The 23,912-nt window shown below is 41.8% G+C and overlaps 1 protein-coding gene and 1 pseudogene across 1 annotated transcript in view; one reads left to right on the top strand and one right to left on the bottom strand.

Annotated features, from left to right (window-relative positions):
• The window catches only part of SLC9A9 (solute carrier family 9, subfamily A (NHE9, cation proton antiporter 9), member 9), a 1,074,946-nt gene that overhangs the window by 913,688 nt on the left and 137,346 nt on the right, over positions 1-23,912 (top strand). The window lies entirely within an intron of this gene.
• On the bottom strand, positions 19,948-21,006 carry LOC102873836 (annotated as a pseudogene).

Below are 23,912 nucleotides of genomic sequence, written 5' to 3'. Positions count from 1 at the left end.
AGTTCTCTGTAATAAAATCCCAATTAAAAAAAATAAATGTAAAAAATAAAAATTGGAGGCCTAAATAAAGAGGTCCATACTCTCACTGAAAAAATAAAATAAAATAAACAAATATATCCATTAACCCTACAACGACTCACCTGCCCTCTGCGATCTATCTCCTCTTCTTTGAAGTCAAATGTCCTAGGAAATCTGACCATGCACACCATCTCCCTCCTCCCTCCTCTCACTGATGCCCTACCAGGCTTAGCTCTGGCTTCTACCTCAACTAAATAAGGTCAACAATGACCTCCATATTTCTAAGCACATGGAAATATTCTAGTTCTCTTCTGAAATGCCTCTTCAGCACCTTATGGAACTTCCTCGTGAAATTATCTTTTTTTTCCTCATCCTCCCAGGAGTAACATTCTTGAGTTTCCTCTACCCATATGCTTGGCATCTTGGTACTCATCTTCCTTTGTCCGTTAGATACTGGATTTAATCAAGGGTTTATCCAAGGTCCTAATATTCTTTTCACTCTCTTCTCTATCCCTAAATAATTCAATATTTACTCCAAATTCTTAGATTAAAACAGTATAGAAAACAGAGATGAACCAAAAATGTATTCCCCTTTCAAGTTCCAAAAACACAGATGCAATTTACTCAATATATCTACTTACCCATTTCAAAGACATCTTATAGTAAATACACCAAAAGTTGATGAATCTTCCAAATCCAATCCACATTCAGTGTACCCTGCTTCAGTGTTCTAACCATTCTAAAGAGGGGAAAAAACCTTTGGGTTTATCTTGGATACTATCTCCTTCATTCACTTATTATATTGCATCTCAGTAATTTTACTACCTTCAGAATAAATATTTTAAAATGTTATGATTGTTATTTCTTGATTATTTGTAAAACTCAATTTTCAAAGATCTTTGTAAAAGACTCTATAACCCTTTAATTTTTCTCCAACACACTAAAACAAGAATTGTGAATGGGGAAATGATGTAAGCATAAAACACTGCGTGAGGTCAAGTTGTTCCTTTCCTCAAAGAATAACCGCATGCCAGGAAACATTTTAGTTCTTTGCAAAAGAAAAAAGAAACATTAGTAGTGACATTATTCTTGTTACCTTCTCAAGGTCTCAGTCACTAAATTACAAAAGACTGAGCGACACAAAGGACTTCTAGTTGTGTTGTGAATTTCAAAGATCTAAAGGAGTCCATGAAATTCACAGCATCGCTTGCAGCGAGCCCTGGTTATGTAGTCTGTAACATACTGCACAGCTAAGCAAAAGGTTTCAAGTTGACATCTGTTCTAATAGTCCAGTTCCCTCTTGGGAGAAAGATAACCAATCTCCTCCTATTAAGATTTGCAATCTCTAGAAAATTGTGGAAGCTCAGTATTGACTTCACAGAACTAGATTTTTTTTAGTAAAAGATTAATGCCATTTTTTCCCCTTAGATATGTGTATTGGTTATTCTTGGAGAATTTGTACAATTGAGGTTTAAAGTTAATTTTCTTATCATAAAATCTTGGAAATGAGCATTGTCATGTTGCATATCTCCAGAGATCTGTAACTGGTGACTTATGATAAGTAATTGCACTGCCATTGTAAAGTGGTTCAAATCCACCAGCTAGCAGGAGAAAGATGGGCAGCCTCCTGTGTGATTTACTGCCTCTGAATACTCACTGGAAGGTCACTATGGATCCGTTCTGGCTTGATAGTACACAACAACAACCTGTGAGTATTAGGTATATATGTGTATATCTGTATTGCTGTTCTTAGAAGCCATCAAATCAACTAGGACTCATAGCAATGTTATGAACGACACCTCTGACCCTTGCCCTATCCTGTGCCATCTTAGAATCTCTGATATGTTCAAGCGTATCGCTACAGTCACTCTGTCAGTCCACTTCATTGATGGTCTTCCTCTCTTTCTCTGACCCTTCACCTTTCCCAGCATCATGGCCTTTCTTCCAAAGGATGGTCCCACCTAACAACCTGCTTAAAACACCTGAGATGAAATTTCACCATCCTTGCCTCTAAGGAGCATGCTGGCTGTAGTTCCTCCAAGGCAAGCTGTTGTGTTTTTTTTTGGTTGGGTTTTTTTGTTTTGTTTTGTTTTTATGCTAAGTACTTTGGACATGTTGCAAGGAAGGGTCATGTCCCTTGGAGAGGGACCTCATGTTTGGGAGAGTGGAGGGACGGTGCAGGAAAGGAAGACCCTTGATGAGATGGGCTGATTCAGTGGGGTAATGGGAGTAGGTATATCAGAAACAATAAGGTTGGCACAGAAGAGAGCAGGGTTTAGGGCTCTTGTACATAGGGTCGCTATGAGTCACAAGTGACTCGATGACACATAACAAGAGCAACTACCTTACTCTAACACCACAGTACAAAGTTATCAATTCTTTTTTTACCATTCTATTCCTTGTCCAACCTTCAGATTAATAGGAAATAATTGAGAATATCATATCTTAGATTAGGACCACCATAGTCTTTAAATGAACACCTTTGCTCGTTAAATCTTTGTATGTGTCTCTCTGTGTGTGTATAGATATATATGGGAGAGAGAGAGACATCACCTAATGAGTTTGAAAGTCATACTTCTAATTTTAAAGAGAAAGCATGACAAAGATCAATAGTTCAGAACATTCCACTCTGTTCTCTTTTAGTCTTGACAGTCTTGACTATTTATGTAGTAGTAAAGAAAAATATGTTCTGAAAAGCTGCTTAAGATTACAATATTAAGTACATCAGAAAATTAAATTGCTCAGGGAAAAGGAGAATTATATTTTTGCAAATAAACCATGGTACCCATATTGAAAGCTCAGTATTCATAGGTGCTTTCACAAATAATATGCCTCTGCCAATAGACAAAGAAACTTTCATTAATTAATAATGAGCATGACTTATGATTTACCTGAATTATAGATGACATCAGCAAAAACTGGCATAAATGATTCCAAAATGCATTCTGAATCAGTTCATTTAATGTAGCTAATTTCCATAATTCTTCTCTCTACTGTTCCTTTTGTAAATAATCTGTCATTTGAAGTATTTCCAGTCCAAAAGCTAGAATCATAATTATTCTGAGAGTTATGTGGTTTTGATGGATAAACCCTTCTTTCAGTCATAACTTACAAGCTGTTCAGATCATTGATCGCCTGGCTGTTACTTTACAAAGAACACTGCTCAGGTCTTCAGCCCAGGGCCTTTGTAAGGGCTCAGATAACAGGCAGAAATGTCTTGTATGGGAATTCATGGCACCTAGAACCGTTCATCTAGAGAGACGTGTTGCTGAAAACGTATAGGCTCTGTATGTTGGATATATAAGTTGTTGTTATGTGTCATCGAGTCACCTGTGACTCATAGCAAACCTATGCTCTATCCTGTGTCAATTTTATTGTCTCTGATATAGCTACCTCCATTACCCCAGTCACTGAATCAATCAATCAATCTTATTGTGGGTCTTCCTCTTCTGCGCTGTCCCTCAACTCCCCCAAGCATGATGTCCCACTCCAAGGACTGATCCCACCTTGTGACATGTCCAAAGTATGTCAGATGAAGCTCCAGAATCCTTGCTTCCAAGGAGCAGCCTGATCTCAAACTCTCCAGGACAAACTGGTTTGTTCTCCTAGCAGTCCATAGTACATTCAATACTCCTTTCCAGCACCACAGCTCAAAGGCATCAATTCTCCTTCTATCACCCCTCATCATTGTCCAGTTTTCTGATGCATAGCAAGTAATTGCAAAGACCGTGGCCTGTATCAGGCACACCTTAGTCTCCATACTGACATCATTGCCCTTCAGTACTTTGAGAGGTCTCTGACAGCAGACTTTCCCTAAGCAATTTGTCTTTTGATTTCTTTGCTGCTGATACCAAGAGTTTTGATTGTGGAGCCAAGCAAACTGAAGCTGTTAACAATCTTAATCGCTTCACTATCATGAGGCTGCCAATCGGCCCAGTGGTGAGAATCTTTGTTTTTTTGATGTATAAGTAGCAGATAAAATTTCTTCTTCGTATCCATAACCATGCGTCATCAATGACACCATCAGAAGAATCAATAATACACATGCCACTTTTACAGCAGATTTCTAAAATTCACTTCAAGGGATGAAATAGGGACTTCTGCTAGCTCTCCTTAGCATTTTCTTGCTAAATTCAAAATCACAGCCTGAAGCCATGTTGTTTAGCTGATAGACTACGCATTTGGAGCTAGCGCTGATGGCCTAGTGGTAAGACTCTTTGCTGCAGTCTCAGAGGCACTTGGTCTCCTCTCCTGCAATTTGCTTCCTCCAAAAACTCATCGGAGATTCAGCTATAAGTTGGCTCCAACTCAACAGCACACAAAAACAACTTGTGATTGTCTTACATCTTTATATGTTGGTAGATCACCTTATTTTGATAACTGACTCACTCTTTTCTTCTGGTGCTGCATGTTACCTAGGAACAGAATTGTGAAATGATGCTCTTTTGTCACACACACACACACACACACACACACACTCTCACATACTCACTCAAAAGGAACTTAACATTTCCTGTCACAGAGGTGCTCGGATGCACAAGCCCACATACAATTAGTCTCTGCAACAATAACGAGGAAGTGAAGCAAAGGAAAAATGATTCCCAACCTCTTTCGATATTAAGTCTGTAGGACTCATTGTATAAACCATCTGTTAAGATCAAAGCCATTATCTTCTCTGTTCATCCAAACTGCCAATATCAGTCATTTCAGTGAATAAAAGAATCAAGACTGAAAATAGGAGCGTTGGAGATTCTATAAACAACAAAACTACTGGGGTCACGGATGGTAATAGTATCACTTATCTTATGACAGTCATTTTTATATTTACTCACATTTGAGGATTAAATTATCTGGCATTGGTGGCTTGTTTTGACAATTTTACTCACTGATGGGTAAGATAAAAAGAAAGTGTAACCTTTTCAAGAAGAGACACATTTCTCGTGCGTGTGCGTGTGTGTGTGTGTGTGTGTCACTATGCAGGTGTATCTGAGTTTGAACATCCTCCAGGCACGTGTGACCAACTTGAATCATTAAATGGACCACCCAGTGGAAATCTTTGAAGCTCATCTCCTGTTCCCTCCATCACCCCATCACTGGATGATCACAGTTTGGTGGGCCACATGGGGGACCAGAAGGGATTAGGATAGATCTTGTGGGGGCTGTAAAAGATGGGGCGACAGTGGACATAGATCAATGGTAATTCAATTTCTAAAATACAGATTATGAGCATAATTGTATGAAACACAGTTGAATGAAGGAATGTGTGAAGCACAGTGTACATGAATGAAACACAATGTATACGAATTTGTGTGCAAACCAACACAAATTTTTTGTTAAAAAAATAAGGTGATATTTTATGGTGTGCACCAGAATTATACCTCTGCAAGTATCTGATTGTAACAATTGGTTCAAGTTAATTTTGACATGCTTCCCCCCTCCCCCAGCTCCCATTCAAGCTGTTACATAGATAGTGGCAGTGGATAGAGTGTTGCAAACCTAAGGCGAATCGGATAATAAACAGAAATGTGTAGCAGTGAGTTTTAAAGTTGGCTCATGAGGAAACTTCCAGGCCAGTAAATCATGAAGCAGGGCCCGCTGACTCTAAGGGAGCAAAATCTCTGGTGTTTGTTTCCTAGAGTGTTCCTCCCCTAAGAGATTCCAACAGGCGCTTGTAAGTCAGGCAGCAAAGCATTTCTAGCATGCTTGAAATGCTCACTAAACATGGATCTTAGAACCATTGCATGTTTACCTCTGCCTGGCTGGGGAGCTGAAGGACAGAACACCTGAGTCTGTGCTCAGAGCGTTGAATGTGCAATGCCGCCTGGTTTACAAGGCTCGTTCCCACTAACAGGCAGGAGACCTGTCCCCTGCCCATGAGTGACACGCCGTTGTTCCCTTGATACCTCCATGTCCAGAGGTTAAGGTCCTCAGAAATCAATCAAGCTCAAGTTTAGGGCCCTTCATTTGCATGGGCCCCTGTCCATGGGGCTTCTCTCCTGGGGGTTTGAATCCACCAGCTGCTCCAGGGGAGAAAGATAGGCAATCTCCTTGCAGTGACTTCTAGGCTCAGAACATTCACAGGGGAGTCAGCTGTAAGTCAGTCTTCAGCTTGACAGTAATGAATGAGACTTATTTTGAATTCAAAATATGTAATATTTTTGTTAAGGAGAGACCTCCAATGTGGGCCACTTTCAGATCACATAAAAGCTGGAGTACTCCTGTCCATGCCAGCATGCGTTAAAGGGGAAACACGATGAACACACGTTGCCGTTATATGTAATATGTCACCTCATTGCGAAAGGTCTATGGCATCATTTATGCATTTTCTGATTAAAAAGTAGATTTGTAAATGAATTTGCTATTTACCTGAGCACCCCTGAAGAGTTTCTCAGGGAATTTTCATTCTCAGTATGTTTATCTAAACTATTCTTTTTCTTCTCCCTATCTCCCTACAACCACTTTTTCATGGCTTTTCTGACACAATGACAAGCAACTTGTTAGTGTTTGCAAAATACATTTGAATAGGGTGACAGCAGTAATGGCTGCTAGAGGGATTAGTTCCCACTCCTCTGTTTACACCATTACAGACACAACCTGTAATGACACTCCGGTAGCCATTTGCAACTCAATCCAGTTAAGAACTGACAATTATTTTTATTAAGGCTGAACCCTTCAAATTGCTTTAAAGAAAAAAAAATAATTACAGGTATTTGAGGTTGTGAAACTGAACCTATCTGACATATATGTGCTCATGGCAAAAGTTCACAAGAGTTAAACTCATTGTCATTAAGTCAAGTCTAAATTACGACAATTTCATGTGTGTCAGAGCGGAACTTTTCTCCAATGGGTTTCCATGAACTGATTTTCCAAAAACAGATCACCATCCAGCAATCTCTTCTCGTGTATGTCTGGGTAAACTAGAACCACCAACATGTTAGCAGCTGAACATAATAATAACCATTTGCATTTTTAAACTTACTGCTCCAAAGAGCCTACAAAGAGTGGTAAGAAGTATCTGGTTATTCTGCTGTGAGGTATTATCCAGTCAACTCTAATCCATAGTGACCTGATTAACTGATCTTTTAAGATGTGTCAAAATCTTACCCAATCTCATGCCATTCTCAGAGTTTCCACTGTGCTTCTAACTACTGCTACAGTTAATGCATCAATCTATCTCATTGAGGGTCTCCCTCTCCTTCACTGATTCTCTCCTTTCCCAAGATGGTGTTCTATAAGAACTGGTCCCGACTGTTGATGTCTCACTGTCTTTTGCCCCGACTGATGATGTCTTTGGCTCTGGGGAGCACTCTGGCTATACCTCTTCCAAGCCAGAGTTTAGTGTTTTCGAAGTCCACACTATATTCAAAACTCTTCACCAGTTCATCTTCGGTCATCTTTATTCACTGTCGAAATCCCATGGCATGGGTCTGACCCACCAAAAAAAGCTCTTGTTAATTACCATCAAGTTAGAACCCACTCATAGCTGACTCATCATGGGTTTTCAGAGGCAGTGAGTTACTGAGAGGACATTTATCAAAGTTCACAGAGTTTCCAGAGGCATGTTGTTTAGGAAGTGGATGCCACTCCTGCTTCCAAACCTGTCATAGTATGTTACTGTTGTTATGTGCTGTTGAGTCACCTGTGATGTTCCCTACATACAGCAGCTCTGCACCCTTCCCTGCCCTGAGCCAGTCTCACTAATTCTGACATATATGTGTGTGTGTGTGCATGTGTATGTGCATGTGCATGTATATGTGTATATGTATATATGTATATTTGTATATATGTATGTATAATCATATTTATATATACATATTTGTTAAAGTAAATATACAGTGACTGTAACAATGGGCTCGAGGATGTCTTGATTTGTGGGGATGGTGTAGAATGGGGCAAGGGTTCAATCTGTTGTTGATAGAGTTGCTGTGAATCATAAAGAGAGCTACATTGGCTGAGTGGATAGAAAGTGATGCTACCAAGCCAAAGGTGGGTGATTTTAATCTGTGGCCCTCAGGCCTGGTTTTAATTGTTTTTGGTCAAACATTCTTCTAAGTGGGCTAGCACTGGTCTGTCCATTTGCTGTACAGAGGTAACTCGTGGTTGCTGTGATGCTAAACACTGTGACACTGATGTATCAAACTTAATACTGATTACCAATGGTGGACGGTGTTTGATGGAGCCCCCAGATTAAAATGGGCTTGAAAGCAGGAGTGGCATCTACTTCCGAAACAGGTTGCTTCCAGAAACTATGAACATAGAGAAACGATGAAAGTTATACAGTGTTCGGGTCTTTTGCTCATAGGGTTGTTATGAGTCTACAACTCGATGGCACTTAACAATAACAAAAGTAAATTGGCTGTCAGTCACACTTAATTAAAAAAAAAAAACAACAAACAAACAACCCAGTCAAAATCAAGAAGGCTCAAACTCGTTGTTGAACTTGAACTCAATAACTAACCCTCCCAGTGGGTTTTCAATGGCTATAAATCACATAGGAGAAGAGTGCCCGTCTTTCTTCCTTGGAGCAGATGCTGTATTTGGACCACTTGCCTTTGAACTGGAGAGACTGTCTCAACAGAAGTTAGTGTTCAGTAAGCTCGGAGAGAGGAATGATCAAAAGGAATTTTCACTTTGTAGCCTAAAAGGTAACAAAAAGGTGCCTTTAAAAAAAAAATCTCCTTTTTAAAAATTTATTATTTTGTGTGTGGGTACCATCAAATTGGATCTGAATGATACAGGAGGAGATTGCCCCTCCTTCTCCAGCAGAGTATCTGATGGATTCGAACCGCGTACCTCTGGGATTGCAGTGCAATTTCTTATCACTAGGCCACCAGAGCTCCCCTGAAGGTGCCTTTTAAGATTTTTTAAAATCATTTTCTTGGAATTAAATGCCTTTTTCAGCTTTCACTGTGGTTCTACTAGCAGTAAGTGTAAAGTTCAGATTATCTTAGCAGCACAGAATATGTGAAAGGTAAATCCTCTTCAAATGAATAAAGCTTTTGTGTTGATAACAACTAACAAATTTCAATGAATTCCACCTCCCTTCCTTGCATTGCTTATAGTGGTCATTCACATGGTGATCTTAGAAAAGCAAATGAAATGCAAACTGGAGATAGGTTTCCGGACCTTAAAAGAATCTTTATTTAAAGTAAGATAAGACTGAGAAGGATCCCTTTTCTGAGTATCTCCTGACACCTAGACAGATGAATACGGAAAGGTCAAATAATTAATGTGAGTTGCATCTGAGAAAGGGTAGAGAATCAGTGTGCCTCGAAGGGACAGAGAGGCATGGGAAAACTGCCAAAAACCTGTACGGAAACCTCTTTGAGAGAGTCTCTTCAAAGACTTCCACAGTTGGAAAGGAGTGCAGCGAAGCCTCCAACTAGTTTCCCATTGAGAAGTTCCAATCACTCATTTCTTCTTGTGTTCTCATGACTATACCCTGAAACATAGCGGTTACTCTAGTAAATGCTGAATCAGCAAGTAATCAATGATAGTAAAAACATAATCAACACTCTTGGTACCAGCAGCCAGGAAATTAAAAATAAATTGTGTTGGGAAAATCTGTTTTTAGGGACCTCTCCAGAGTACTGAAAGAGCAATGATGACAGGCTAGAGACTAAGGTGTACCTGATCCAAACCATGGCTTTAGCAATTACTCGCTATGCATCAGAGAGCTGAACAATGACTAAGGATGATAAAAGAAGACTTGATGCCTTTGAAATGTGATGCTGGAGAAGAGTCTTGAACATACCATGCACTGCTAAGAGAACAGACAGTTCTGTCCTGGAGAGGGTGAAAGCAGGCTATTCCTTAGAGACAAGGATTTTGAAGCTCTGTGTCACATACTTTGGGCAAGTGGCCGAGAAGGACCAGTCCTTGGAGAAGGATATTATGCTTGGAAGGATAGAGGGACAGTGCAAGAGAGGAAGACCCTGGATGACCCAGTAACTAGGATAATGGGGGAAAGTGTGTTGCAGACAATGAAATTGGCTCAAAATAGAGTTGAGTTCAGAGTCATTATACATAGGTCACTATGAGTTACAAGTAACTCGATAGCATATAACAATAATGTCATTCCAATGAAATGCATGTTCTACTTCAGGTTGGGCATAGGTGTTGTCCTTAAACCTCTGCTTGTGTTTCGGGTTTTGTTTATTGGTTTCTTAATTTTTCTTTTTTCTCCCCCACCACTTAACATGTGGGGTGGGGTGTGATTTATACACAAAATCTTGAACCTAAGTCTGCATTAGGCCAGCCAGGCATGAAATTATAGTTTGTTGGCTGACAAGGTGAGAGAGTGCCCGGGAGACAAAGCGTGGTACAATAGCACCATCGGCTTCTAACATGAATTTAATCAACCATGATCCCAAGTCACTTGTTATTTTGTTTACAATGACCTGATGCAAAAAATTTGTCTCTTTTTGTACCTTTAATGCTTTTGAAATTTCTCCTGTGCATTCATCTTTGACTTGGATGCCTTTTCTCTCCCCACATCAGTCAACACCTTTGCAAGAGCTGTAAGTGCAGGTAGCACATTTCAGAACCCAGCCAGCATCACCCTTTGCAAAAGCAGTTGCCACACACCCAGGGTTGTACTAATAATTGTAAGAAAACAGGGACATGAGCAATAGTTGCTGGTGTGAGCCTAACAATTAACACTGAATATAGCCAAGCTCAGCTTGGGACAGAAAAGGCAATTACCAGAGTAGGTGTCATTATGAGAATTCCAGAATGCATCTCAGTGCTTTCATCTTTGGTAGTAACTATTGTTCTGCAGACACTGACACATTTGTCAAAGATGTGGCAATAGCGTCTGATGAAAAGCCTGGGGAATCCTGTTGAGAAACAAAAGGGAGAAGAGATCTGGAAGAAGGGCAGCTGGAAAGGCAAGAGAGAGAGAAGGGGGGAAAGGGAGAACCTCACTGACTGGGATGCAGGCAGAGGATTTCCAGCCTCAGGCCGGAGGGAGGAAGCAGGAGGGCTGAGTCACTGCACCCATGCTCAACAGTACAGATTGCTATCAATTACAAAAGAAAGAGATGGCCGCCAGGACACACGAGCAGAGAAATGGGCAGAGGGCACTGGGTCACGGAGCTCCACAGTGAACTACTCCTCCTTGAGAGGCGCACTAATGAGGTGACTGGGAGGTAGGGCACGGTAAAGATGTAGGGGTCTCATGCATAGTTATAGGTGATGGTTGAGGGAGGAACCACTGATGACAGGTGTTGTTCTTGTTCGGTACCGTCATCAAGTTGAGTACAACTTATACAACCCTACAAACAGACCACCTGAACCCTACCCTATCCTGTGCCATCCTCATCATCTCTGACACACTAGAGCTCATTGTTCAAGTCACAGTGTCAATCCGACTCATTGAAGAGTCATCCTCTCCTTTACTGACCCTCCGTCTTTCCAAACATGATGTTTCTTTTCAAGGAATAACCTCAACTCGCTATGTGTCCAAAGTATGAAAGATGAAGCATAGTCATCCTGGCCTCCAAGGAACAGTCTGGCTGCACCTTTTGTAAGATATGTCTGTTTGTTCTTTTCAATTCTTCTTCTTCTATCTCTATTCACTTTCCAGCTCTCTGATACATAGTAGGTGATTGAGAAGATCATGGTCTGATTCAGGGACACCTTGGTCTTCAATCCAACATCACTGCTCTTCAGCATTTTGGAGAGGTCCTTGATAGCAGACTTGCCCAATTCAACATGTCTCCTGATTTCTTGACTGCTGGTACCAAGGGTGTCGATTGTCTAAAGAAGCCAAAATTCTATCCCTCAGACTCAGTTAACACAGAATCTTGTGTGGAAGGCATCAATAAAATTTAAATTAAGGAAAATGAAGGCTCCTAGCATTCTTATCCACTCTTTGGATTCAACTCACTAATAGGCCTGCAATACAAATTGTTGTTGTTGTTGTTGTTGTTAAGTGCCGTCGAGTCCTAGGCGACTTATAATGACCCTATGAACCAAAATCCTCGACACTTGCATACGTGACTTTCATCCTTTCTCCAGGTTCATAGGGTTTCCGGAGGCAAGCTATTATGGAAGTGGATGCCACTACTGCTTCCAAGCTAGTTTTGATTGGGAAGCGCCACCAAACACTGTCCACCATGGGTAACCATTATCGCATTTGACACATCAGTGTCACGGTGTTCTGCTTCACAGCAACAACAAGTTACCTCTGTACAGCAAGTGGACACACCAGGGCTATATGGCCTAGAAGACTGTTTGAGCAAAAACAATGAAAACCAGGCCCTCATGAGGGTCATAGATTAGAGTCACCCATATTTGGGTTGGTAGCAATACAAATTAGCAAAGAAAATACACTTCCAGTTCACAACGTATTGCTTATGTTGTAAATTGAAAGTGATGTCGTGAAACTTCAAACTCCTGGTTCTTCCACTTAATCAATGAAAGACCTGGACAAGTCTCTCACCTTTATAGAATATTTTTTTCCCAATCTGAAAAAGGGAGCTGTCATGGCCTAGTGGTAAAGAGCTGTGCTGCCAACACAAAGTCTCGTGGTTCAAATCTTTGGGGGAGAAGAATGGGCAATCTCCTCTGTAAGTTGCTGCCTCTGAAAGCCCGCTGCAAAGTCAACTATGAGTTGGTTGCAACTCGAAGGCACATAGCAACAATAAATAGCTTTACAGTTAAGAGAGTCTGTGTGAGGACACTAAACTGTCAAGCATCATACATGATTTAAGGATTAGGTTACTAAATTGGAAACCTGGATTTACAACCTTCAAGCTGCTTTAAGTTATTTCTACTCCAAGAATCACATTTTCCCTGGAATATTTAAATTTTTTTTTTCTTCTCTCCAGTAGTTGCTTCTATCCAGTAGTTGCTAAGAGCAGAAACAAGCATCTGTAAGACCTTACTTGAGATGCAGTCCAGTGTATCGTGTCTTGAGAGCCATTTTAAAATGTGTGTGGACCTTCCAAGTCTGTACCTATCCTTTCAGTTAGGAATTAGTTGAAACAGAAATTAACTGTTACCCTGCTTGGACTGGTTCATACTGCCTCCTTCCCTCTCTCCTCATTGCTTTCACCTCTGTATGAGTTTCACAAAGGTGTTTATTAAATGCAACACTGCCCTGTTCTCCTGTCAGGACTTTCAATCGGACCCAGAAAAACAGAGATGAAATGAGCCAAATGTCTACATGGTCTTTCTCTTCATCACATTTTTCTGTGCAAACAGAAGTGTTACAAAAACAGCATTTCTCTTTACTTGCAAGGAAGCCCCTTGGAATGTATTTAGGCACAACTGGGTTAACAACTGTGCACTTGGACAGTGGAATCAAAATAAGAGATGTTTCTATTGGTTCTTTAAACTCTTCAAGACTTCTATGGTCACAGAGCTAGTTCTGGAGCTTAGCATGAGAAGTACACCTTCCGTCTCTCTCCAAATACCAATTAGTGCATGTTTTAATAGAACATGTCATTTAAAAGGGCAATGTGGGTATTGCAAAGTAACCATCTAAAACAGGACATGCGTAGCTGATCGAATGGAAAGGGGGAAGCTGGGAAGAAGAGATAAGAGGGGGAAAGAGTCTAAACCAAAATCAGTATGACTGGGGGAAAAAATAGGGCTGCGATTTATTTTTTAAAGGGGAATCCATATAAATCTCTTCTGCACAAAAGTCACCAAATTTGCATTTAAACATTCTCTCTTCTTTCACTCTTTTTCCCAAGAACAGAAAAGCTAATAGCAAATGAGTCTCCTCTAAGAGGATGTGATAAGTCCGCTCTGACCCAACAAGAATCAGTCATGGGTTCTGACTTGCAAAGAACTGAAAAGATGCTGCTCCCCCAAAGGAGAAGGCATGAGACTTAGGGCAAAGGGATGTGTCAGGGGATTGATGCCGCGTTCTAGCCTATCCTTCTCTAAGAACTTTCACCAGGATTGATCAAGCTACCTCTAAGATGTGCTTAGTTTGGCTGCACATATACAAAAATTAGAACAATACAGAGAAGATTAGCATGGCCCACTGCATAAGGATGACACGTAAATTGTGAAGCGTTCTGTATTTTTATTTAAGCCTATTGTTTAGAGTCAACAAGACCTTGAGGAGGGCCTTTGTATTTAAAAGTCAGTTGTTACTATGTTTTGGAGGAACATCCTTCTAAGTGGGACAGCACTCTTCTGTCAATATGCTGTATTGATGCAACCTGGGGTCGCTGTGATGCCGAACCTTGTGCCATTGGGGTGTCAAAGGTCATAACTGTTACCTGTGGTGGACAGTGTTTGCTGTAGCTCCCAGTTTAAAGCAGGTTTGGAAGTAGGAGTGGCATCCACTTCCTAAAGCACATGCCTTTGGAAACTTTGATAAATTACAATAGTTATAGAAAGGCTTCAGGCCTTTTGTTCATGAGTCATGCTCGACTTGACAGCAATCAACATCAACAACAACAACCTCTAATATAGGGTTCCCAAACAAGGGGACAGCTCCACATCATTTGGGAAAATTGTTGAAGATTCTAGTTTGGGAAGCCTGGGAGTAAGGCTACAGAATGTGTGCATTTGACCAGTGACCCAGGGTTTCTGCTCTGACAGATCCACAGAAAAGTTTTGAGTAAGTTCAGACGTTCTGTGGGAGAGCTTCCCAGGCAGAATGAAGTAGCCCTGACTCGTAGAGTAAATCTGCAAATGACCAGATCCAATAAGTGAATGTTGTTGGTATGTGTCATCAAGTCAACGACAGCTCATAGTAACGCTGTGAACACTAGATGTGTACCTACCGCTATCCCGTGCCATCCTCATACCTTTCATCCTCAAGCCCATTCTTACAGTCATTGTGTCATTCCGTCTTGTGCCCTCCACCTTTCCTAGCACGATGTCTTTTTCCAAGCACTGGGTCCTCCTGACACCGTGTCTAAAGCAGATGACACCAAGATTCACCACCCTTGCCTCGAAGGAGTGCCCTTGTTGCAATTCCTCCAATACAGATTTAGTCATTTGTTTGATAGTCCATGAGATACTCAATACTCTTCTCCAACATCACAACTCAAAGGCATTGATTCTTCTATAGTCTTCCTTATTCATGGGTCAATTTTCACATGCATTTGAAGCAAGTCTCATTTGAAGTACCAAGGCTTGAATCAGACTCTAAACTGCTATCCTTGGTCTTTAGCAGATTTCTCTGATGGAGCACTTTTTCTTAATTTTTTAACTGGATGCTGATTGTGTATCTGTGTAAAATGACATCGTCATCAGTTTCAGTCTTTTCTCCATCTATCACGATGTTGCCTTTAGTCCAAAGGTGAGGACTTTTGTTTTCTTGATGCTGAGATATGATCTATAATGAAGGCTGTAGTTTTTACTTCAGTAATGATTCAAGTCTTCAATTTCCGAAAGCAGGATAGTACCATCTGCATCATGCAGTTAGTCTTCCAATCTTGGAGATAAATGGGAGGGTTTAGCTTGCCATGAAATTAATAAAAAGAACTCTGCAACACACCATGGCCATTGCCATGGCGATGTGCTATTTGTATTGCTTTTCCAGATAAAGCTTTTCTTGATAGTTCTTGACAAGCCTGACTTATGGTTAATCCATGCAAAAACATACCATTGTGAACCATAATGTTTTTGTTGACCGATTGTTACTAGCAGATTGCCAGACCTTTCTTCCTACACCATCTTAATCTGAACAACAATAGTCTGGTCGGCATTACAGCAAGATGCAAAGCGTCACTGACAGCTATGGATGGCCTCACATAACACTTATTGTCTAGAGCCGAACTCAATATTCCTGCATGCACAACAAGAATTCTACCAAGCTGTGCTACAATTCTAGCAAATTCTTTAAATTGGTTTTGATTTTGAAAGTTTCCTAAAATGTGTCACACAATAATCTCTCAGATTTTACACAATTTAGCATGTTTTCTGGGATTAAGCTATCATTATAGTCTATCATTATCAATATATCGATTATCCTTAGTTACTATATAAAATTATAATTCTCTCCCACCCTCAGGAGTTCTTGGTCTCTACATAAAATGACTCAGTCTCACTTTAAAATAAGAGCTATTTCTGATGGGCCTTTAAGTCAGGAAATAATACATATTTTATGTTTAATCCACATAATAACATTCTGACATATGTACTAACACAATATACATTTGATTGACTAAAACACTGAGGCTTTAAGTCACAAAGCAAGTAAGGAGCTAAACTTGGTCGTGAACTTAAATCTGTCAGATCCCAAGGTCCATGTTCCTATCCGCTCTGAGATAGTCCTTCAGCTCAGTGAGGGGCTGTGTCTCCATCACTCCCCTCTTTGTGAGATCTGGTAATTTTCAGGATGTCAGCTCCCAGCAGTTCTCTGCTAACATCCACTATTTCTTGACACCTAGTAACAAGGATGGTTAAATCAGAAATGTTACCTTCAAACTCATTTTTAAGGCTCTTTGGCTTACAGAAAAAGGCCGGAATAAAGGTGGACTCCAGAGTTTTTAGTTCATGTACTTAATAACAACCCTCTTCTGCTGTACTCTGCATACTTTTCCCAGACACATACAAGGCCAAAACTGGATTTCTGGGTGATTTAAATTGCAAAAGATTCAATTAATTGTTGTTATTATGTATCATCGAGTCACTAGTGACTCATAGTGACCATACCAAGAAAACAAACAGGTCTGTCCTATAGAGGGTGAAACTGTTTCTCCTTGGAGGGTAGGATTTTGAAGCTCTATCTCACTTACTTTGGGCACGTGGCCAGAAGGGACTGGTCCTTGGAGAAAGGACATCATACTCAGAAGGGTGGAGGGACAGCACAGAAGAGGCAGACTCTGAATGAGATGGATTGACACTGTAACTGGAGTAATGGGAGTCAGTGTGTATGAGGCAGTGAACTTGGCTCAGGATAGGACAGGGTTCAGAGCTATTGTGATATAAACTGACATAGTTTCACAGAGATATCAGTTTATAGTTTCCACTATGCACACTACTGTTACCAGCTGCTAGTTTCCTGCCTACTAGTTCTAAAACAACCCAAATAATTAAGCAGCCCCGGAACACTGTGCAGGTGCTAAACAGCAATTAAGGCTTTCTCAAAGTTCATAGAGTTTCCAGAGGCACTTTAGGAAGTGGATGACACTGGTTTTTTAAAATTCTGCCTTAATTGATATGATATGTATTTTTAACAAGCATCCCATGTAGTCCGGTGTGCATCCGGGGCTGAGAACCAATGACTTAAGCTTTTAAATTGTTTTCTACTAGTTTTTCTACGCTCATTGGTGCTCAAGGCCTCAAATCTGTTCCTGAGATGGTTTTGAAATTCGAGGGGACAGACTTAAGGTCAAATTTTGGTTCCCGTGGACTTGATTTAATTTTCCTCAACTTCAGCTTGAACTTGCCTATGAGTAGTTCGTGATCTGTCCCACAATCAGCACTCGGCCTGGTTTTCACTGCTGATATTGAGCTTCTCCAGCAAGTCTTTCCACAACTGTAATAGATTTGATTCCTATGCATACCATCAGGTAAAAACCATGTGTATAGCCTGCATTTATGTTTCTTATAGAAGGTATTTGCAATGAATAAATCATTGAATGTGCAGAACTCTATCATTCTATCTCCAGCTTCATTTCTCTCACCAAGCCCGTGTTTTCCAGCTACTGATCCTTCTTCCTTGTTCCCAACTTTTGTGTTCCAGTCGCCCATTATGATCAACGCATCTTGATTGCATGTTTGATCAATTTCTGACTGAAAAAGTTGGTAGAAATCTATTTCCTCCTCTTTGGCTCTAGTTGTTGGTGCATATATTTGAATGATAGTGGTATTCACTGGACTTCTTTGTATTTATATGGATATTATCCTGTCACTTACCACATTGTATTTTAGGATGGATCTAGAAATCCATATGGACAGTGAAGAGATTGAGACAGTTAACAGTTTTAGTTTACTCGGCTCCACAGTCAACACTCTTGGTAACAGCCGCCGGGAAATCAAGAGACAAATTGCACTGGGAAAGTCAGCTGTGAGAGACCTTTCAAGAGTACTGAAGAGCAACGACGGCAGACTGGAGACTAAGGTGCACCTGATCCAGGCTATAGTCTTCACAATAACGTGCTATGCATCAGAGAGTTGGACAGTGAATAGGGATGATAGAAAGAGAATTGATGCCTTTGAGCTGTGGTGCTGCAGAAGAATGTTGAATATACCATGGACTGCTAGGAGAACAAACAGGTTTGTCCTGGAGAGGGTGAAGCCAGAGTGTTCCCTGGAGTCAAGGATTCTGAAGCTTCGTCTGACATACTTTGGGCATGTTGCAAGGAGGGACTAGTCTTTGGAGAGGGACATCATGTTCGGCAGAGTAGGGGGGCAGAGCAGGAGAGGAAGACCCTCGATGAGATGGATTGATTCTGTGACTGGAGTTGTGGGAAAGAGTATGTTTGAGACAGTGAGTTTGGCACAGGATAGAACGACGTTTAGGGCTCTTGTGCATAGGGTCGCTATGAGTCACAAGTGACTCGATGGCACATAACAACAACAACAACAACAACTAGTTTTTCTGATTTAAGCTTTCCCCCTGCTTACTCCATTTGTAAGATAAACTTCTTTTTTTTTTTTTTTTTTCTTCAGCGATATTTATTGGAAACAGCAATGCTCCCATGGTAAGAGTTTATACAGTAAGCGGGAAGGTTTGCCTTTCACTCCACATGGTCCACTATCGCGGGCAGCACATCCGAAGCAGCACATAAACCTCTGAAAGAGCCTGTACAGCTAGATAAATAGAACTCTGTGTAACGAACAGGACTCCAGTGACGGATACAAAAGAAAACACGCATACGCACAGCACTGTACACACAAAATGAAGGAAGACAGGGGAAGAGTCAGAGGGAGAAGTAGAGGCTGAATCGGAGGAGGGCTCTGCATTTGCAGCCACGTATCTTAAACTGCGAAGCACAAAAATGATCTTTATTTGGTCCTCATTGAGGGCAGAATATGCACAAATAATGTTCAAAGAACACAGGTCAATGCAGAAAGGAAAACATGTAGTACTGATTCTTGGTCTATGAACTAGTGTGAAGATGAATTCTAGGGTTTAGTTTTCCTTGTGCCTCTGGGCCAAATGGGCTCAGGGAACACGTAATTAATAAATAAGGTGGAGGTGAAGAGAAACATACCCACTTCCGTTGCTGCCTTTAGAATTGGTTCTGGCGAGAAGCCCAGGGAAGTTTTGAAATGAGATCTTTCCCCAAGTCCTCCGGAGGAAGAACTTCCTCTTTGCAGCTCCTCTCACGTGGTCATTGTTAATTAGGATCCTTGGAAAGAAAATGGGACTCCCCATTCCACGGACAGCAGGAATGCAAGAACACAGGCTGCACCTCAGAAACTGGCATATACGGGGTGGGGAACACAGGTGATTGTTTTCAGAGAAGCTTCGAACCCACACTCAACACACTTGACACTTTTCTATAGCAAGAGACCACCTCATTCAAACCAGAAGAGAATTTGCTGGTGAGGGAAGCATTCATTGACAATGCTGTGACTCACATATCTGGGAGGGGGCAATGTGAATGCAAGGACTCTCTCCTTCTTCAGTGGAGAACCCGAGACCCCAAGATGGCCCCGGGGTGACTGACAATATCTTCGGGGGGATGAGTTTTCAGTGATGTGGCTCAGGGTTATTTTCTAAGAAGCCACTGCCTCCTGAGAACTGAGTGAACAGCAGTTCTGTGGCTACTGGCTGGTCTCAGACGGTGTTTAAAAAGCACATGCCATGCCCACCAGGTACGAAGATACTATCCTTCACCATGACCCTGTGGGAATGCACACGTCACCCACAGGTACTCAGCGGAGCTGGATGACCCGGTCCACTGTGGCCTGCACTTGGGATGTGTTTAAGCAGCATTGCCAAAGCCGTGGTTAAACGGAACTATCTGGGTCAAGAGGAGGCGAGCCAGCCAGCAGAACATTCTAATGGGGCAGGGCGACCAGGATTTCCACGTAATTGATGGGGAAGAAGCCTGACTGGCTGTGAAGCATCCCCTCGTACCAGTTCTCATCAATTTGGTTGGTGAGTGTGATGATATCACCTTCTTTGAAACCCAATTCCCCTTCATTTTCAGGTTCAAAGTCGTACAGAGTTCGGCAACAGGGCTGATCCATTGGGACACCTGCAGGCTTGGGAGTGCCCGTGTGGGACAGGCCCCCGTTGGGCTGAGTGCTGTCCACAGGGGGGAACTCCAGGCTCATCCGAGGTTTTGGCTGATACTCCCGTCTAGGCTGGGAGGAAGCTTGCCTTATTCTTTACTCCAGTCGGACGGTGACCTGCTGCAGAATCTGGACTGCCTGCTTGTGGTACTCCAGCTGGGCCTGAACGAGCGCTGAGAGCTGGCTCACCCGCTCAATATCCATCTCCAGGAGATTGAACATGCTTGACTCAGCAATCTCTTTGGACTCGTCGAATTTCTCCAGAGCCTGACGGAGCTCTTCATCTGGAATTTTGCCTTGTCGTTTCTTCTTATAATCAAAGTCCAGGTGTCGGCCCTCCAACTTCTTCAGGTGATGCTGAATTTCCCTCAGATCTTTGTCATGAAGGTTCTGAAGGGGGTCAATGAAGTTCTGTTTCACTTCCATGTCCAAAGAGTCCTTGACCTCTGAGAGTTCCCTCATGGCCTCCCCCACATCACCCAGTGCTGGGCCAAAGTTGCAGTCATCTCCAAGCTCTCTCCCAAACTTGAGCATGGCCTCTGCCAGCAGGGCTTCTGCCTGCGGGTAGCCTGGTCCTTTCTCCTGGCCACGGACTTTGGACATGGTATTGATCATGCTGAGCTTAGCTCTGGAAGCTGGATTGGGTTGAAGGTATTCAATTGTTTTAGTCATGATTTCCATCACAGCCCTGCTAGTGACGTCCACTTTCCTTTCCATTTCTTTGAAGTCATCATCTAGCTTGGTTCCTTCAGCTCCTCCAACCTTCTCACTCACTTTCTGAGTGGCCTTGTGGAACTGCTTCTTGAGCCCGGCCACCGACATGGTGCAGGAGGGCGTGCGGAGTGGTGTGAGGCGGCGGCTGCCAAGCCTAAGATAAACTTCTTAATGATCAAGTCCAACTTTGTAATTTCTTTCCTTAAAAACCTCAGCTTCCTTTGCCTATAACCAGGTGAGTGACAAATAGCACCTTCCTGTATACCTGTTCCACCAAGTTGGTGGTAGATTTCTGAATCCTAAGGCAGAGAAGGATTCTGAGGATCAGCCAGGGCTCAGCAGGAAAGAACAGAATTTTCAACAGATGAATGGATAAATCGAATGTAGCACCTACTTACAATGGACCATTGTTATTGTGTACCATTGACTCAGACTGACCCATCGCTTACCTTCCATTGGGTTTTCAGAAGCAGGAATAGTAAGGGAGGAGATTGCCCATCCTTCTCCTGTGGAGCTTACTGATTTGAACTGTGTGCTTTCAGGATTGCAGCACAGATTCTTACCACAAGGACACCGAGCTGCAAGGTTTACCAATTGTTAACAAGACCGGGCAGAAGAAGAGGTGAAAGGAAGACTCCATGCTTACTGAACAACTTCTGTTAAGAATAGTAGTAGGACTTGGGAACAGAGAAGAGTGGTGACTGAACATCAGAATGAGCACGATTAATGCCACTGAGGGGAGCTCTAGGGATCTAACCATTAGGGAATTACAAGGTTGAGCTCTTTAAATCCAAATGTGGTTAATCTCCCATGCAATTTACAGCCTCAGAAATGTAATGGTGGGTCAGCTATGAGTCCTTTCTGACTCAGTGGAAATGAGTAAACATCAGTGAACTGTACATACGAAAATTCTTAAAATGTCAAATGATTTTGCTGCGTTGCATTTGCTACAATTTTTAAAAAGTGAGAAATCCTCACCACCTAAACAGAACACTATTGATGACAGATTAAGGGTATCTACCAAGTTTCTCCGTACCTATTGAAGCTACATGCTGTTGATGTTATTGTTGTTAAGTGCCGTCCAGTTGTAGGCAACTCATAGGGACCCTATGAATGAAAGTCCTCAACACTTGTGTGACTTTCACCCTCACTCAAGGTTCATAGGGATTCTGGAGGCAAGCTATTACAGAAGTGGATGCCACTCCTGCTTCCAAGCTTGTTTTAATTGGGGAGCACCACTAAACACCATTAACACATTTGACACATCAGGGTCACAGCGTTCAGCTTCACAGCAACCACAAGTTAACCTCTGTACAGCAAGAAGCTAGGCTCTAAGCAGAAAAACGGGCAGCAGGATTGGATGAAGACTCATCAATAAGCTTTTTTGTGCAGATGATACAACCTTGCTTGCTTAAAGTGAGGAGAACTTGAAGCATTTCCTGCAGAAGGTTAAACACTGCAACCTTCAATATAGATTGCATCTCAGCATCAAGGAAACAAAAATCCTCACCACTGGACCAATAAGCAACATCATGATGGACAGAGAAAGGATTGAGACTATGAACGACTTCATCTTACTTGGATCCACAGTCAATACATTTGGTACTAATAACTAGGAGATCAGGCAATCTATTGCACTGGGAAGTCTGTAGTCAAAAACTTTTCCAAATTATTAAGGAGTAATGATGTCAGTCTGAGGACTAAGGTACATCTGATTCAAGCCATGGTCTTTTCAGTCACTTGTTCTGCATCTGAGAGCTAGACTGAATAAAGATGACAGAAGAATTGATACCTTTGAACTATGGTGTTGAAGAAGAGTAGTGAAGAACCCATGGACGGCCAAAAGAACAAACAGATATGTCTTAAAGAAAGTGCATCCAGAGTGCTCCTCGGAGGCAAAGAGGAAGCTTTGTCTCACATACTTTGGGCATGTTACTAGGAAAGGTTATTCCTTGCTGAAAGACATTGTGCTTAGTAAGGTGGAGAGGTGACAAAAGAGAGAAAGATCCTTGACCAGGTGGATTGACATGGGGACTGCAGCAATGAATGTGTCAGAGATTGTGAAGACGGCATAGGATAGGACAGCGTTCAGAGCAGTTGTTCATAGGATCACTATGAGTCGAGCTTGACTCAACAGCACCTAACAACAGCAACAATCAAGAAAATAAGCAGCACTGGTAGTTCAGTGGTTAAACACTTGATACTTACCAGAAAGTTAGTCACTTGAACCACCAGCCATTCTGCAGGAGGAAGACGAAGCAGTTTGCTTCTGTAAAGATTACAATCTTCTGAGGGCTGGTCTGCTCTGTTCCACACAGGTGTGCATTATAAATTGGGATTGGTGGGTCTTACCATTAGAACCAATATGGGGAGGCTCTGAGATTTGCCATTCCACCATGTAGAATAAAGTAAAAACTATAACATAACAAGACCCTGCACAAACGTTTCCAGTCTTAATTCTTGCCTACTGATAAGGAGTTGTGCTGCCAATCCAAAAGTATGTTGTTTGAATCCACCAGCTGCTCTGCAGGAGAAAGATGGGCAGTCTCCTTCCTTGCAATTTCCAGCCTCTGAAAACTTGCTGAAAGGGCAGCTCCGGGTCCGTTTCAGCTCGACAGTATGACACAAAAACAATGACCCATAAATTATATCCACATGCAATCCCTTATTCTCCCTTCTTGAACGCGAAACCTCAACTCCATGACTTCGCTCGTCTTGACCATCTCAGCCCTCAGGAACTCCTCTTTTCTGAAATTCTGTTTGGATGTCGCTTCTTGTGCCAGGATTCCTACAGTTGCCCGAGATGAGATTAGTCATTCCTTCTACCTCTGTGATCACACAGCAGGTTTTTTCTATCTTTATCACAGAGTATGTCATACCATATGAAAATTTACTATGTTGATTACATGTTCAACCCCCTAATATGGGATGCACAGTGCCTATCATATAGTCAGTGCTCTGTGAGTGCTTGCGGAAGAAAGGAAGGAAGGAAGGAAGGAAGGAAGGAAGGAAGG

This window comes from Elephantulus edwardii, unplaced genomic scaffold, assembly GCF_000299155.1.
Source record: "Elephantulus edwardii isolate Elephantulus edwardi_28Jun2011 unplaced genomic scaffold, EleEdw1.0 scaffold00158, whole genome shotgun sequence".
In the NCBI taxonomy this organism is placed as follows: Eukaryota; Metazoa; Chordata; class Mammalia; order Macroscelidea; family Macroscelididae; genus Elephantulus; species Elephantulus edwardii.
This window is presented reverse-complemented; position numbering and strand designations above follow the sequence as displayed.